Source organism: Equus quagga, chromosome 6 (assembly GCF_021613505.1).
Source record: "Equus quagga isolate Etosha38 chromosome 6, UCLA_HA_Equagga_1.0, whole genome shotgun sequence".
Lineage (NCBI taxonomy): Eukaryota > Metazoa > Chordata > Mammalia > Perissodactyla > Equidae > Equus > Equus quagga.
Genome location: NC_060272.1, coordinates 73,529,757 through 73,545,412, shown reverse-complemented (window position 1 = coordinate 73,545,412; position 15,656 = coordinate 73,529,757). Strand labels below are relative to the sequence as shown.

The following is a 15,656-nucleotide window of genomic DNA, read 5'->3' as shown; positions in this document are numbered from 1 at the left end:
ATTGTTGCCAGGGGTTTGGAATGGTGGAGAGTGTGGCTTAAAGGGCTAGCATAGAGGAGCCCTGTGCTGATCGAACAGTTCTGTATCTTGAGTGTGGCGATGATTACACGACTCTAAACATGTTATAAAATTGCATTCAAGAGATGCTCACCATTACTAAACATTAGGGAAAAGCAAATTGAAACTTCCCATTAGGACTTTGTACCCGTTAAGACGGCTTTTATAAAAAAACAGTGTTGGTCAGCATGTAGAGAAATTGGAACCCTTGTGCATTGCTGGTGGGAATGTGAAATGGTATAGCCATTATGGAAAGTAGTATAGAGGTTCCTAAAAAATTAAAAATAGAATTACCATAGGATCCAGCAATCCCACATCTGGGTATATATCCACAAGAATTGAAAGCAGGGACTCAGATATTTGTACATCCATGTTCACAGCAGAATTACTCACAGTAGGCAAAAAGTGGAAACAATCCAAATGTCCACTGACGAATGGATGGATGAACAAAAGGTGGTATAAGCATACAATGGAATATTATTCAGCCTTAAAAAGGCAGGAGATTCTGACACATGCCACCACATGGATGAATCTTGGAGACATTATGCTAAGTGAAATAAGCCAGACACAAAAGGACAAATGTTGTTATGATTCCACTTATATGAGGTACCGGAGCAGTCAAATTCATAGAGACAGAAAGTGGAATGGTGGGTGCTGTGGGAGTGGGAATGGGGAGTTAGTGTTTAATGGGTACGGAGTTTCAGTTTGGGAAGATGAAAAGTTTTGGAGTTGGATGGTGGTGATGGTTGCATACAATGTGAATGTACATAATGCCACTTAAAAATGATCAAGATGGCAAATTTTCTTTTATGTATATTTTACCACAATAAAAAATGCATAGAGCTACAACACATATTTGCACAGGCACACAGGAATGAGCGCGTTTAAAACTGGTTAAATTGGAATTAAGTCTGTAGATTGTACCAATGTAAATTTTCTGGATTGATATTTTACTGTACTTAAGCAAGATGTTCCTTTGGGGAAAACTGGGAGAAGAATACATGGGACCTCCCTGTATTTCATTTTCTTTTTCCTGTGAATCTACAATTTCAAAATAAAAAGTTTAAAACATTTTTTTTTAAAGACAAGCCACAGATTTTCCTAGTGTACAGGAAATAGACAGAGCTAACTATAATTATGAGAAGAGTCTGCCATTTTGTTAGATTCTTCACTCAAATTATATAGGAATTAAAATTCTAAGGTCTAGTAGAATTTTCCATTTGCGCCTTTTGCTTTTTTTTGGGGGGGGGGGAAAGATTCACTTCGAATGACTATACTGAAATTTATCATCAGTGATTGAGTTTGACTTCAGATCATTATATTTTCCAGATAGATGAATGAATAAGTGAATAAATAAATAAATTTCTATATAGTAGTGGGCTTTATCTTGACATATTTGTTTTGAGTGTTTTAAGAAGAGCATCATTTGTATTTTGCATTTTATATTGCTTTGCAGTGATTCTACTTTTTTTTATACATCATCTGTAAACATTAGTGAGAAAATTTGGCGAGAATACAGACTTTCCTGTTCAACCAGATTGAAAAATGTTCTTGGCAACGGAATGATGCCAGGAGGCCACCATGGAGGAGAGCATCAGTAGTGTTTACTCTGTGGATAAAGGGGAGGAAAAGGAGCCGACATTAACTGTCAACATTTGTTGAAGCATGTGCTCCAACTACTGTGCTAGATACTCTTATACATGCCCTACTTAGGGGGGTTAAGTCTTCTCCAGAAGAGAAAATTGAAGACCAGAAACATTTAGTACCTTTCCCAAGGTTAGAGAGCTGCTGAGTACCTGAATAGGATCCAGACTTTTTTGGGAGAGCCAGCACAGTGCGGACCATGAACAGGCTTTGGGTCAAATTTAGGAGATGCTAGTCTTAACCACCTTCCTTCATCTTTGGCTCTGGATGGTCCTGGTTTATAAACAGGGAGTGTTTACGGCACATACTTGCATGGACCAATCTTAAAGATGATTAATAAACACTGTATTTAAGATAGTAGATAAATACCTGTTGATTCGATATACATTCAATAAATATTTATTGAGTCCTTAATTGGTCCCAGGAAATATTTTGGGTGCTGGGGGTATAACAGTGGACAAACCAGACCAAAATCAAGGAAAATAAGTGAAATATTTGTATGCTAGATAGTGGTAAGGGCTATGAAGACACATTTAGAAGGGTGATAGGACGTGTTGGGATGGTTAATATTTTGAATAAGGTCATTAGGGGGAACCTCACAGGGTCACCTAAAGGTGAGGTGAGGCTTGCAGATCTATTGGGGAAGGGCACTCCAGGCAGAGCGAATGGCAAGTCCAACAGCCCTGACAAGGGAATATGCCTTGGTGCATGTGGAACAGCAAAGCAGCCAGTGCATCTGGAGGAAGGTGACTGGATGGGGGCCAGAGGTGGTCAGGAATGAGATCAGAGGAATATGGGGGCCACATGGGGAAGGACCTTGTAGGCCATGTTATGTTTCCTTTACTGTGTGAGATTGGAGGAGGTTGTAGGGTTTAGATCAGAAGAGTGTTATTGTCTGACTTAATTTTGAAAGGATCACTCAGGGGCTTTGTGGAGAAGAGATGAAAGGGTGCCTAGGGAGGAGGAAGGGAGACCAGTTGGAAGGCTGTTGCTGAATGCAGGCAGGAGATTACAGAAGCTTGGGTCAGAGTAAAAGTGGTGGAGGTGGTAAGAAGTGGTTGGATTCTGGTTCTCTTTTTGGAGTTGGGCCCACAGGAGTTGCTGATGGATTACGTACGAGATATGAGAGAAGAGAGGCATCAAGAAAGACTCCAAGTTCTTTGGCCTCAGCCAGAAAGAGATGGAGTTGTGGATGCCATTGGCTGAGATGGGGCAGAGTGTGGGAGTGGCAGATCAGGAGCTCAGTTTGGGATTAAGTGTGAGAGTTCCAAAGGGAAATAAGTGTTGCCTGTGTGCAAATCATCCCTGTAGCACCTTTGAGTAGACAGAAGTGAGTAGAAGATGTGGTCTTGCTCTCAAGAAACTTGCTGATAAATTAGAGGAGAAAAGATGCACATGAATTTTGAAAGTATCTGAAGTTTTTGAGTAATATAGACCAACACTGCTTTAGGAATTCAAATGAATGATCAGTCTGGGCTAGAAGAGTTAAGGATTAGGTTGACTTTGGTGAGGACCTGGCACTTTCCCTTGGCTTTGAAGTATTCGTGGGGTTTGTCAGGTTAGATTGCTGGGAAGCCAGTCTGTCTGGAGTGGTCCAAGGGACAGAAGTCAGAGTGTGTGGAGAATAAGTCGTGTGGGCCAACATGAGGGTTTGAGTTGGTGATCAGTGGGGGCTAAGGCTGAGGAAGGCCCTAGGTGCCGGCTGAGGAATTTGACCTTCATTTTGTAGACAGTAAGCCATGACTGAAGGGGTTTCATTGATGTAGTTGACCTGGTTGAATTACTGCCTTAGGAAGTTTAATCATTCCAGTTAGGTTTCTTGGATGTAGGCCTTTTTGGTGTTTTAATTGTGCTTATTTTCTGGGTAGCTTCCTCGTTATTGACTACATTCTTCCTGCTACGCTTGCTCCTTTTGGCCCGTTGGCCACTACTAACTCTTGATTCACCTTCAGTCTCTCTGACCACAGCTCCTTCCTCCTTTACTCAGGAAATATTTACTAAGAGCTTGCTCTGTGGCAGATTTTGTGCTGGACATGGAGGACAAAGCAAGTGGGTCTTGCAGGGAACAGATGTTGAATAAATGATTACACATACCACTGCATAACTTCCATTTTCTTATCCCCCAATGAAGGAAAACTACAGAGCACTGAGGAGGGAGGGACGGGGGTGGGCCCACTGGAAGAGGCTTTTAAGCTGAGGCCTGAGTAATGTTGGGCAAAAGGAAGTTGGGGGGATGCATTCTGGACCAAGGGGCTATGTGCCAAGGCCCTGGGATGGGAATGAGCTTCATGCACTCAGGAGAGAAAGCAAAGGCTGGTGTGACTGCCGAGTTGCGAGGGAGTGTGCTCTGAGGTCTGTCCTTGGACCTTCTCTTACGCTACTCCCTCTCTGGGAGTCTCATCTCTTCCTTTGGTCTCAGCTGTCATTTGGGCAGTTATTTCCACCCCTTACCTCCCTCATGACATCCAAACTTCCTCACCAGGCATCTCCACCTGCATATTCTAAAGGCATGATAAAGTTAGCAAGTCCTAAACTCTGTGAAGAATCTTCTCACTTTGCCATTTCTCAAGTATGGCATATGTACTTGGGCCTCGACTTTTCTTCATGCTTTTCTTCTTGTCCCAAACAACTTTCCTACCCTCTCTTCCCTATAAAGACACAGCTCAAATGTTACTCTTCTGCAAAACCTTTCCTGTCCGTTTGTCCCTACTCCTGTCTTCTGTGGCAAAACAAATTAATCTTGTGACTCTATGAAACACTGTTCATTCCTCTATTAACATTATTGGTTTGTACTGTTGACCATTGTGTACTTGTCTGTAGTCTTAATGGATTGACTCCTTCTAGACCTCATTTCCTTGGTGCCTTGCATGATGTTTGGGACTTAGAGTTTTACTAAATAACTGTTTTATGAGTACAATAAAAATAGATATTGAAACACTGGTGAAAATGCTTTAAATAGGACAAGGAAAGTAGAGAAAGGAAAGAGTCATGTGTAATATAGAATGAGAATATATCAAATGATGAAAGCCCATCTATCTAATTTTCCCCTTGGCATCTTAATCAGGGGATGCTGCCGATTATTATTCTGGCTGGAGGCCCTGCATAGATCTTGTGAAATCTGAAAAGCAAGAGATATTTCAAGAGAGAATTGGTCCCTTGAGATATTGCAATCAACCTTTGAGTTTTGTCCTTTACATTGAAAATTGCATTGTTGATATCTAGGGCTAAGGGTAAGGGATAAACTACATCATTTGGAAAGATTAAAGAAAAAGAAATAAAATTGTATGCTAAATTGACCGCCCCCCAAGAAAAAATGTAATTGATAGTGAAGTCTGATAGCCAAGAATCTACTTGGAAGTAATTAGCGTTTACTGAGGGTGCTTCGTATAAATCCATTTATTTTAATTTCTTTTTAATTCTTTGTGATGATGGAGTTGACAGGCTCATTGTTCACTTGTTCCTGTCTCTTCCCAGGAGGAGTAGCTCTGCACGTGCTCCCCGTTCTGTGTGACAGACTTCGGAAAAAAAGAAAAGATCTCATGTTAGTGGCATCCATTCAAGGGGGGAGGAAGTCAGAGGCATTTAGGGGTTCACTTGACTTGCAAAGATGATTGGATTAAGACGTGCGTTGCCTACCCCAGGGCACTTAAGCTCATTTGCGCAGTAGCATTTTCTCTTCTGTGCCAGAATCAGGCTTACAGGTATGCGCTTTTTATTTCTGACTTTCTAATTATAGCAGTCATCACAGATTTTGGTGAGCTGCCTAGTTATTAGATAATTACTCTCTGTTGTAGGGCATCTGAAGTTGTAATGAAGCTGAAGCGTGCACTGAGCATGGGTGTGTCATGTGTTCAAGGCTTCTGTGCTTTCTCTCAGTTTATGTATTTATTACAAACAAGTGGTAAACACAGAGCAGTGCTTTATGCTGCATGCTGGGATTTGCATTTCAAAAGGAAGGGTGAAGGATTTTTTTCTCTTAGGATTGGCTAGCCATTCCCAGGGAAACATGGGAAAGACGTTGTACTCTAAGATGCTCTAATTTGTGATTCTGAGTGTTTCCATGATAAACAACCAGTGGCAAGAGGGATAAGAGCCCCAAAGAATAGCAGGTGGAAACTCGGCATGACCTCACTAGAGCTCCCCCTTTTGTGTACACCTGTGTTTTCTGCTCTTAGATGGAATTTGGGTGTGAGAAGGCATATATATCCCACTGTAGTGGGGGTGGGTGCAGTTGGGGTCAAGGGATGCAGGATGCTACGGATGCTCTAATGATACTTAATTAGGGTCTTGGCTAAATTTCTCCCCACCTACCTTCCAGTGTTTGTTTTGGAGGACTTAGTAGGAAAGTTTCTGTGCAACGTAGCAACTTTTTACTAGACTATGAAGCGTGGTATTGTCCCCGGAGCATGCTTTATCTTGGCTACAGGTTCACTTCTAATGATTTGTACTCTCTAACCATAGAATGGCCTAAGTTATAGGAGCTTTTGGTGGTTATATCATAATTCCAGAAGATGGTTTGGGAGAGACCTTATTGAAACATCTAGACAAGTATGTTTCAAACATCAGTGATTTGAGTGCTATCTTCATGACTTTTGCCATATCTGAGAACTAACTGTACTATTAGTTAATTTTTCTCTAGGTTCTATCCTATGTTTGGCTTAGTCTCATTTTAGGCATAATATCTGGATTTGATAGTGTTGCTGCTTGGACTCTGGAACCAGGCTGCCTGGGTTCAAATCCTGGCTCCACTTCTTACTAGTATGGGGACTTTGAGCAAGTTGCTCCATCTCTCTATGTCTCTGTTTCCCCAAGTGCAAAATGGGGATAATAAAGTATATGTCTCATAGGGTTTTTGTGAGGATTAGAAGAAAAAGAAAAGAATGTAAAACAATTACAATAGTACCTTTCACATAGTAAATGCTCACAAAATGCTAGTTATTATTACTAGTTGTATTTTTTTTAATAAACATGAAAAGATTTAGCCATTAAGAAAGTCCCTTTTATGCCAGCTAAAATTAGATTTCATCCTACTAGCAGGATATATATCTTGCTTGGAGAAGCATTGATCTTGTCATTTGGCCTCATCCTTGTTTTGTGCTTGATTTTTTCCTAATTTACCCTAGACTAAGGCCACTAGGGATTCCACTCCATCTTAGCCATCTGTGACTGGGCCCACAGTTTCCTCCCATTGGTTCTGGTTGACCCTTGGACTCTCAGGAGCCAACTCTAATCTCTCTTCTCCATTACAGTCCTTTACGTAATTGAAGAACGCTGTCATGCCTCCCTGAGTCTTCTCTTTTTCATCCCTGCAGAGTGTCTTCCTCTGAACGAGCCCCAGGCTGCCTCGCTGTCTAATGTTATCCCTGTCCGTGGAAAGAAGCTGTGGGAGAAGAGGTTTGTCCTAGGACACATGGGATACATTTTGCTGGTACTAATTAGTGTTCATAAACCCTATGAGCACCTGGAGCCTGGACGCATCCAACATCTTTTCTGATGCAAAAGTTGCAGGTGGAAAGTGGATAAAGCCAGTATTTCCATTAAGAACCAGAAATGTTAATTTAAAGAAGTCTTGGAAAACTGTGTGCCTCTGTGAAAGGGAACTGGGTGGCAGGTGAAATTAACTTTTCATTGTATACTCTTTTATCTTTCAAATTTTATACTGTACAGTGTATTACCTATTGAAAAGATTCACATGCACATACAAGAAAGGCAGAATCATGAACTAGAAGTTATGGAACTGGAAGTTGTCTTTAAAGAATAATATGAAGGAGTTTTGTAACTGTTAAGTTCTTGACTAAGGAAACAAAAAGATAATAGGTGGAGTGCTCTGAAAGAAGACAAAATAAATCAAAATAACGGCACCTCATCTCTAGCCTGTCCCCTCCCTCCCCTGCCTGCTCATCTCGTTTGGTCTGGCTGATTTCCTGCTTCTCTTTAAGATCCTCTCAGGTGTTATTTCCCCCTGGGAAGCCTTCTTTAACTCCCTGACCCTCTCTACCCGGCTGGGGCCAGGGTCTCCCTTCCTGTTTCCTCAGCGTCCTGTGCAGACTTCCAGACTCCTGTGATTCTGCTTGCCATAACCTATTATAACTATCTGTTTACCTCTCAAATTGCATACCCCCAAACTCCTTGAGGGAGGGGCTGTCTCATTAATATTTATATTTCTAGTATCTATGATGCTGCCTGGCATAGAGAAGGCCCGGGTATCCATTTACGGAATGAGCAAACTCTGCAGGGTGGAGTTTGGGGCTGTGGTGTGGGGTATTGTGAGGGCTTCATGGGGCCGCTGGTGCTTGAGCCATCCTGGGGTCTCACTAAGCATTTGGCAGGCTGAGAGGGAAGGGACAGCCCTCTAGATGAAGAGAACAGTAAGTTCAAGGGCACAGAGGTTATCCTTTTAGAACAAGTGCCTACTCTAAAACAATGAGATTTTAATCCAAAACATATCTAACATTTTATAGCAAAACATGCCTAATGTTTACCGAGAAGAGTAGAAAGGTTCATACTTTTTAATCTTTATTTCAGGTTGAAGATTACTCTGAGATCATTCTTTAGTTAATTTATTTGAGATTGCATTTGAATCATCTGATGTGGATGGATGAGAAGTTCATGGGGTTGGGCATTTTCCCCTTCCTGACCCACCTTTTTCCCTCCCTCTTGCCTTCCTCTTTTCCTTCTCTCCTCATTTCTGTAAGAATCTGCTGTGTGAACGACATCATCCAGACATTCAGGGAACTTTAGCTAGGACCTTTGGTCTAGAGATGAACCTTATATACAGGACTGTAATACAAGGCAGGAAGTGCTAAAAACCACAGAAGGACATTTGTTGGGTCCTAGGAGAATTCACCAGAAGGAGAACTTCCGTCTAGAGAATGGCAGAGAAGGCTTCATGGCAGGGATCACATTTATTCAGCATGTGGAATTTAGGTGTGTGGAGACTTGGGTGGTAATGTGAAGGAGGTGGGTGGGGGTGGTGGGCATTTCCAGAGGAGAAAACACCATAAGTAAATGTCTGAAGGCAGGACAGCCTGGAGAGTACTCAGGAAACAACAGCATTCCGCATGGCTGGAGAGAAGAATGAATGAATAGCAAGGAAGAACTGTGGAGGCTTTGTTAGCAGGTGGTTATGGAGGTTCTTAAATCCCAGGTGAGAAGTTTGTACTTTCTTCTTGAGGCACTGGGGGGCCACTGAAGAAGTTTAGCACACAACTGATGTGTCAGAAATGTAATCAGAGTCAACTGTCCTAACTAGACAAAAAATCTATTTGAAAAGCTATTTACTAAATCAGCTGGGTGAGAGGTATTTGTGTAGGGAGAAAGGACCAACAGAAGCAGCAGGGAAGTTATTCCTGGTCACATGGTGCTTTGAAGAGATCTTTCAGGATTCTTTAATTTAATGTAGAAAGTGGCGTAGGGCAGATAGAGACTGGAAATGACCAAGGAAACAATGAGAATGGTAATCTCTTCTGAGAGCCATAGGCAGAGCCGTTGGTCCATTTAACCTGTTCTGTGGTGGGAAGAGTCTTAGAGCTGCTGGTTGTGGGCTGATTTCTGAGTTCATTATATACATTTCTGTTAGCTTTGGTATGACTGGTAATTTTTCTAAGGTTCTGATAATGAGTAATTCTGAGACTCTTCCTGAAATATAGGCACAGAAGTGGCCCCTGAAGCACAGGGCTTCCCCAGACACTGTGCTGTGCTGGTTCCCTGGAGGGTCTCGGATTTCAGGCACATCAGAGGGAGACCGTGTGAGCGCTGAGATACCCTCCAAATGGTTTTTTGAGCCACAGCTGGCTAAATGAGAAGACAGGTTAAACAGACTTTCCATATGAATAGAACATGATTATAATTATTTATATCCTTGAGTTGTGAGGCTTAGTTTCTGCCATGTGCAGATTTTCAAATTTTTGTGACTCAAAGAAATATACTGTAAAGCTGGATCCAGAGAGACATCGTTTTGCCTTTGCTAACAACTTGGGATTTTGCACTTACAGCAAGTCCATCACACTTTGTTTTTTCAGTGATGGGCAGAAGGCACATGGAGTAAGTTTGTTGTTGAGAGCTTTTAGGGTTGTATCATTTGGCTCTTTAGGGCCTGCCAGGCTACTCCTCACTATTTAACTTTCCTCTTCATCACTGTCCCTTCTATGGACTGAATTGTGTACCCCCAAATTCATATGGTGGAGCCCTAACTCCCAATGTGATGGGATTTGGAGGTGGAGCCTTTGGGAGGTGATGAGAGTTCCATGGGGTCATGAGGGTGGGGCCCTCATGATGGGATTAGTGCCTTATTAAAAGAGGCACCAGAGAGCTGCCTGCTGCTTCTTCTGTCTGCGTGTGAGGACACGGTGAGAGGGAGGCTGTCTGCAAGTCAGGATGAGAGTTCTTGCCAGAAACCAAATTGGTTGGCATCTTGTTCCTGGACTTCCCAGCCTCCGGAACTGTGAGAAAATAAATTTCTGGTGTTTAAGCCACTCAGTCTATGGTATTTTATTATGGCAGCTCCAGCTGACTAATAGAGCCCTACCGCAAGCAACACTTGTGAAAGTACAACTGAGGATTCGAGATCATGTGTTTACCACACAGAGGGGCTGCCCATTCCTTTGTGAGGCTGTGTTATACCATGTTTGTGGTGTATAAATGTCTGCTAGAGACAGGCTGAGGTGAAAACTGGGGTCCACTTGTGTGACAAATTCTAGTGAAGGGGAGGGCAGACTTTGCTTAACAGTCAGTGAGATCCTTGGAGTCAGTGACATCGAATGCTCTGAGTATGGAAATTTGGAGCCATATGGTATTTAACTAGCTTAACGTTTAAATGCAAAAGTTCTTGCATATACGGTAAGATTAACAAATTTGTTAATTTATGATTAATGTCAGTTTTGGAGGCCGGAGTCCTGTAGCAATAAAAGAAATACCTAAGACAAAACAGTTTAAAACAGAGAAAATGTCAAGAAAAGTATGAAAGCATCTTGAAGAGCTTGAAATCTGTCAGTTTTAGTTCTCCTAAAAATCATCACAGTGGCTGAAGCCAGCCATGAGTGTGCCAAGTTATGTTTAGAAAAACAAAGAGGGAAGGAGAAAGAAGTTCCTATGCGTATGTAGAGGTGGCCCCAGCATGTTCCTGTACCTCCCAGGTCTGAAATACAGTGGGGATCTTCTAGGATGCGGTTTCCTCAGTCTCTGGGGCCGAGGCCCTGACGGAAGAGAACAACGTATTGTTGTACTTTTGCTGTACTAGGCTGATACAGAGCTAGGCAATATTTCATGGGTTTTATTGGACTTGTTTTCTAATTTGTGCAATAATGAGCTGTGTCTCTGTTGGAGTGTTAGGATATAGAAAGATATTTTAAGGAATTCTGTAATCAAAAGAAAATTATAGATAGGTATCTTAAATTTGGAACCACGTAACTCCCCAATATTAATTCAGACTGAGTTACATTCTTTCTTTTAAAGACTATTAATAGATAGCGTATAACTACCAGGAATAGTTTAAGCAGTAGGGAGATTTAGTTTATAACTTATTGAAAACCTGTTTCCTAAAAAATTTGGTTGACCTTCTGTATGTCCATGAAGGTGAATGTTAAGTTCTTGAGAAATCAAATCAAAACAGCCGAGTTGTCCGTTGTGCACACATCTCTGCACCAGACCCTGTGGAAGCTATAGAGAAGCATTAGACCTGTGCTAAGACTCTAGCCACTAGCGCATGTGGAAATTTAAATTTAAATTAAGTAAAGTTAAATAAAATAAAAAATCAGTTCTTTAGTTGCACCACACACATTTCAAGTGCTCATTGGCCACAGTAGCTGGTGGCTACTCTATGAGACAGCGCAGATATAGAACATTTCCACCATCGCAGTAAGTTCTGTCGGACAGTACTCTGTGAGACTATTTTCTCTGCCCTCGTTGAATTTTAATGTATTTGAGATCCAAGACAAAAAGATGTGAAAAAGGAGATGACAAAAGAAAACATAATTAACATTTTATCAGTACTGTCTCAGTGCAGTGTGAGATTGATCATTGGGGTAATTTATAGGTAATAAATGATCCAGGACGTTAGGCTGAGATGGTCAGGGAAGAGTTGTGGTTTCTATTGGATGTTCAAGTAACCAGTAGGACTCGGGCAGGCAGCCATGAATCGGGAGGCATTCCATGAGAATGGAATGAGAGTTTTGTTGGGGAGGGAACAGGGTAAGATGTGTTTGAAGCAGGAACAACGGGATAATCTGCAAGACCCAGGGCAAAATGAAAATGTGAGGTCTCTTGTTAAAAATTATGAAGAATTTCCAGACCATGAGAGCAGAGCATTAAACCAAGCATGGGGCCCTTGCATAGGTTGCGTGCTCGTAAAGCTGGTCCTGGTCTGAGGGATGGTGAATAAGCCAGATTGACGGGGTTCTAATGAGTTCTAAAGATAAGTAGTCAGAGAGATGACAAGAAGCACTGTCAAAACTTGAAAACTTTTCTTTGTCTCAGCTTCACCATGCAGGGCACAGTATATTCATTGTGAGCTGTTGTTTGGGGCCAGAGCCGTGCTCTTCACCCAGTAACTGTCTTCCCATCCTGAGCCTGACGCTGAAGATAGCATTATTTTTCTGGACACTATGAAAAGCATAGTATATGGCCAATTCCTTCATCCCCTGATTGCAAACATTATGTCTTCAAGGAAAACGAATGATGCAGTTTAGAAAGTACCAGCTGAGTGCCATGCTGGCTGGGAGCTTGGCATTCATTAGTATGTTAGTTGACAGTTGTACAAAACTTCCCCTTTTGGTTTAAATGCCTCAAAAATATTTATCAATTTATCAAATAAATTTATCAATCCAAATAAAAAAGCAAAATACAAATCACCATGGAGGTTTTAGATTTTTATTTTAAACATACTTAAAAAAATAATCCTATATAATAGGATTCTGGGCACTTGAGTTCTGATTTCACATGAGGCATAATGTGTGGTGGCATCTTTGGTTAAATGTCTCATCTGTACCCAGCCTTTTCCTCTGTGAAGTAATGATTAGTTAGTATATTCGTCTACTGTATAGGTGGTTAAGGAGAATAGTAATGAAATAATGCAGACTTGATGGAGACACTCACCTTTTATTTAGCAAAGAATTCAAATTCCCTTTATTTCTACCTTTTCTTCAGTCCCCTCCACAACCACCCTGGCCCAGCAAGGGCGATGTCTCTGTTTTACTTCTCCAGGCAATGCATTTCCCCTTGGCATTAGTTAGTTTTTTATTTTGGGATAATTGTAGGTTCACATGCAGTTGTAAGAAATAATAGAGATCTTGCGTACCCTCTCCCCATTTTTTCCTCAGTAACATCTTGCAAAACTGTAGTGCAATATCACAACCAGGAGATTGGCATTGACCCAATCTGTCCATCTTGTTTAGATTTTCCCAATTTTGCTTGTATTTCTTTGTGCCTGTGTGTATTTAGTTCTCTGCAAATTTATCAGATGTGTGGTTTCGTGTTTCACCACCAGAGTCAAGATTCTAAAGTTGCATCACCACAAAGAAGGATCCCTCATATCGCCCTTTTATAACTGCTCCCACTGCCCCCGCCCCCGTCATCCTTAACTGCTGCCAACCACTAATCTGTTCTCTATTTCCGTAATTTTGTTATTTCAAGACAAAAGAAATGTAATCACACGGTTTGTAACCTTTTAAGATTGGTTTTTATCACTCAGCTTAATTCTCTGATTATTAATGCAAATTGTGTGTATTGATAGTTTGTTCCTTTTTACTGCTGAGTAGTATTCTGTGGTGTGGATGTACTACAGTTTGTTTAAAAGATATCCACTTTTGGACTATTATGAATAAATCTGCTGTGAACACTCGTTGTATTAGTCTACTAGAGCTGCTGTGACAAAGTACCACATACTGCGTGGCTTAAACAACAGAAATCTATTTTCTCTCAATTCTGAGATCAAGGTTTTGGAAGAGTTGGTTTCTTCTGAGGCCTCTCTCCTTGGCTTGTAGATGGCCTCTTCTCCCTGTGTCATCACATGGTCTTCCCTCTGTGTGCATCTGTGTCCGAATTTTTCTTCTTATGAGGGCATCAGTCACATTGGATTAGGGCCCCCTGATGACTTCCTTTAACCTTAATTCCCTCTTTAAAGACACTGCTCCAAACACAGTCACATACTGAGATATTGGGGATTAGGTCCTCAACATATGAATTTGGAGGTAGGGAGAACTCAATTCAGCCCATACCATGTGCAGGTTTTTCTATGGATAACAGTTTTCATTTCACTGAGATAAATGCTCAAGAGAACAATTGCTGGGTTGTGTGGTAACTGCATATTTGCTTTTTTTAAAAAAACTACCAACATGTACTACAGAGTGGCTGTACCAGTTCATGTTACTGCCAGCAATGTGTGAATGGTCTGGTTTCCCTGCATCCCCAGCAGCATTTGGTATTGTCACTATTTTGTATTTTAGCCATTCTGATAAGTGTGTAGTGATATCTCATTCTGGTTTTAGTTTAATTTCCCTAATGGTGGATGACGTTGAACATCTTTTCATGTGCTTATTTGCCATCTGTATATCCTCTTCGGAGAAAAGTCTGTTCCTGTCTTTTGCCCATTTTTAAATTGGAGTTTGTCTTCTTACTATTGACTTTTGAGAGTTCTTTACATATTCCAGATACTAATTCATTTTCAAATATGTGGTTTGCAAATCACAGACATGTAGCTTGTCTTTTCATCCTCTTAACAGGGACTTTCACAGAACAAACGTTTTTAATTTTGATGAAGTCCAATTGATCCATTTTTCCTTCTACGTGTTTGTGCCTTTGGTATCAAGCCTAAGAATACTCTTTGCCTGGCCCTAGATCTCAAAGATTTTCTCCTATATTTTTAAAAATAAAACTTTTATGGTTTTATGTTTTACATTTATATCTGTGATGAATTTTGTGTTGATTTTTGGTGTAAGATGTGAGGTGTAGGTTGAGGTTCATTTTTCTGTGCATGAATGTTCAGTTGTTCCAGCACCGTTTGTTGAAAAGGCTATCTTTCTTCCATTGAATTGCTTTTACACTGTTGTCAGGTATCTGTTGGGCATATTTTTGTGGGTCTATTTCTGGGTTCTCTTCTCAACAATGGACCAATTGTCCCATTGATCAATGTGTCTTTTCCTCTGCCAATATCATATTGTCTTGGTTATTGTAGCAATATACTAAGTCTTGATAATAGGTAGAGTGATTCTTCCTATTATACTGTTCTTTTTCTTTTTAAAGATTGTTTTAGCTATGATAGAGATTTTGCTTTTTCATATAAATTCTAGAATAAGCTTTTTTTATGTCTACCAAATAAAAACCTTGCTGGGATTTTGATGGGAGATTAAATTGGGGAGAATTGACATCTTTACTATCTTGAGTATTCCAGTTCATGAAAATGATAGGTCTCTCCATTTACTTAGACCTTCTTTGATTTCTTTCATCAGCATTTTGTAATTTTCAGCATAATGATCCCATACATGTTTTGTTAAGTACATACCTAAGTATTTCATTTGCTCTGGAGAGATTATAAATGGTATTGTGTTTTTAATTTTGGTTACTATATGCTCTTTGTTAGCATATAGAAATGCAGTTGATATTTGTGAGTTGATCTTGTGCTTGCCACTTTGCTGAATTTATTTATTATTTCCAAGAGATTTTTTTTTTGAGGAAGGTTGGCCCTGAGCTAACATCTGCTGCCAATCCTCCTCTTTTTTGCTGAGGAAGACTAGCCCTGAGCTAACATCCGTGCCCATCTTCCTCTACTTTATATGTGGGACACTTGCCACAGCATGGCTTGATGAGTGGTGCGTAGGTTCGCACCCGGGATCCAAACTGGTGAACCCCGGGCCACTGAAGTGGAACATGCGAACTCAACTGCTGCACCATGGGGACGGCCCCTCCAAGAGATTTTTTTTTGTAATTTCCTTTGGAATTTATTCATAGTAAATTGTCATATG

At 40.9% G+C, this 15,656-nt stretch overlaps 2 protein-coding genes across 5 annotated transcripts in view; one reads left to right on the top strand and one right to left on the bottom strand.

Annotated features, from left to right (window-relative positions):
* Positions 1-15,656, top strand: part of MTUS2 (microtubule associated scaffold protein 2) — a 558,867-nt gene that overhangs the window by 61,031 nt on the left and 482,180 nt on the right. For 3 of the 4 annotated variants that reach the window (XM_046663639.1, XM_046663638.1, XM_046663635.1), the window contains exon 3: positions 7,014-7,312. The exons of the other annotated variant lie outside the window; for it this stretch is intronic. The gene's annotated coding sequence lies outside the window, so the exon portion shown is untranslated. The remainder of the gene's footprint in view (positions 1-7,013; positions 7,313-15,656) is intronic. 4 annotated transcript variants of the gene reach the window in all.
* The window catches only part of SLC46A3 (solute carrier family 46 member 3), a 182,018-nt gene that overhangs the window by 162,324 nt on the left and 4,038 nt on the right, over positions 1-15,656 (bottom strand). The gene's annotated exons all lie outside the window — the stretch shown is intronic.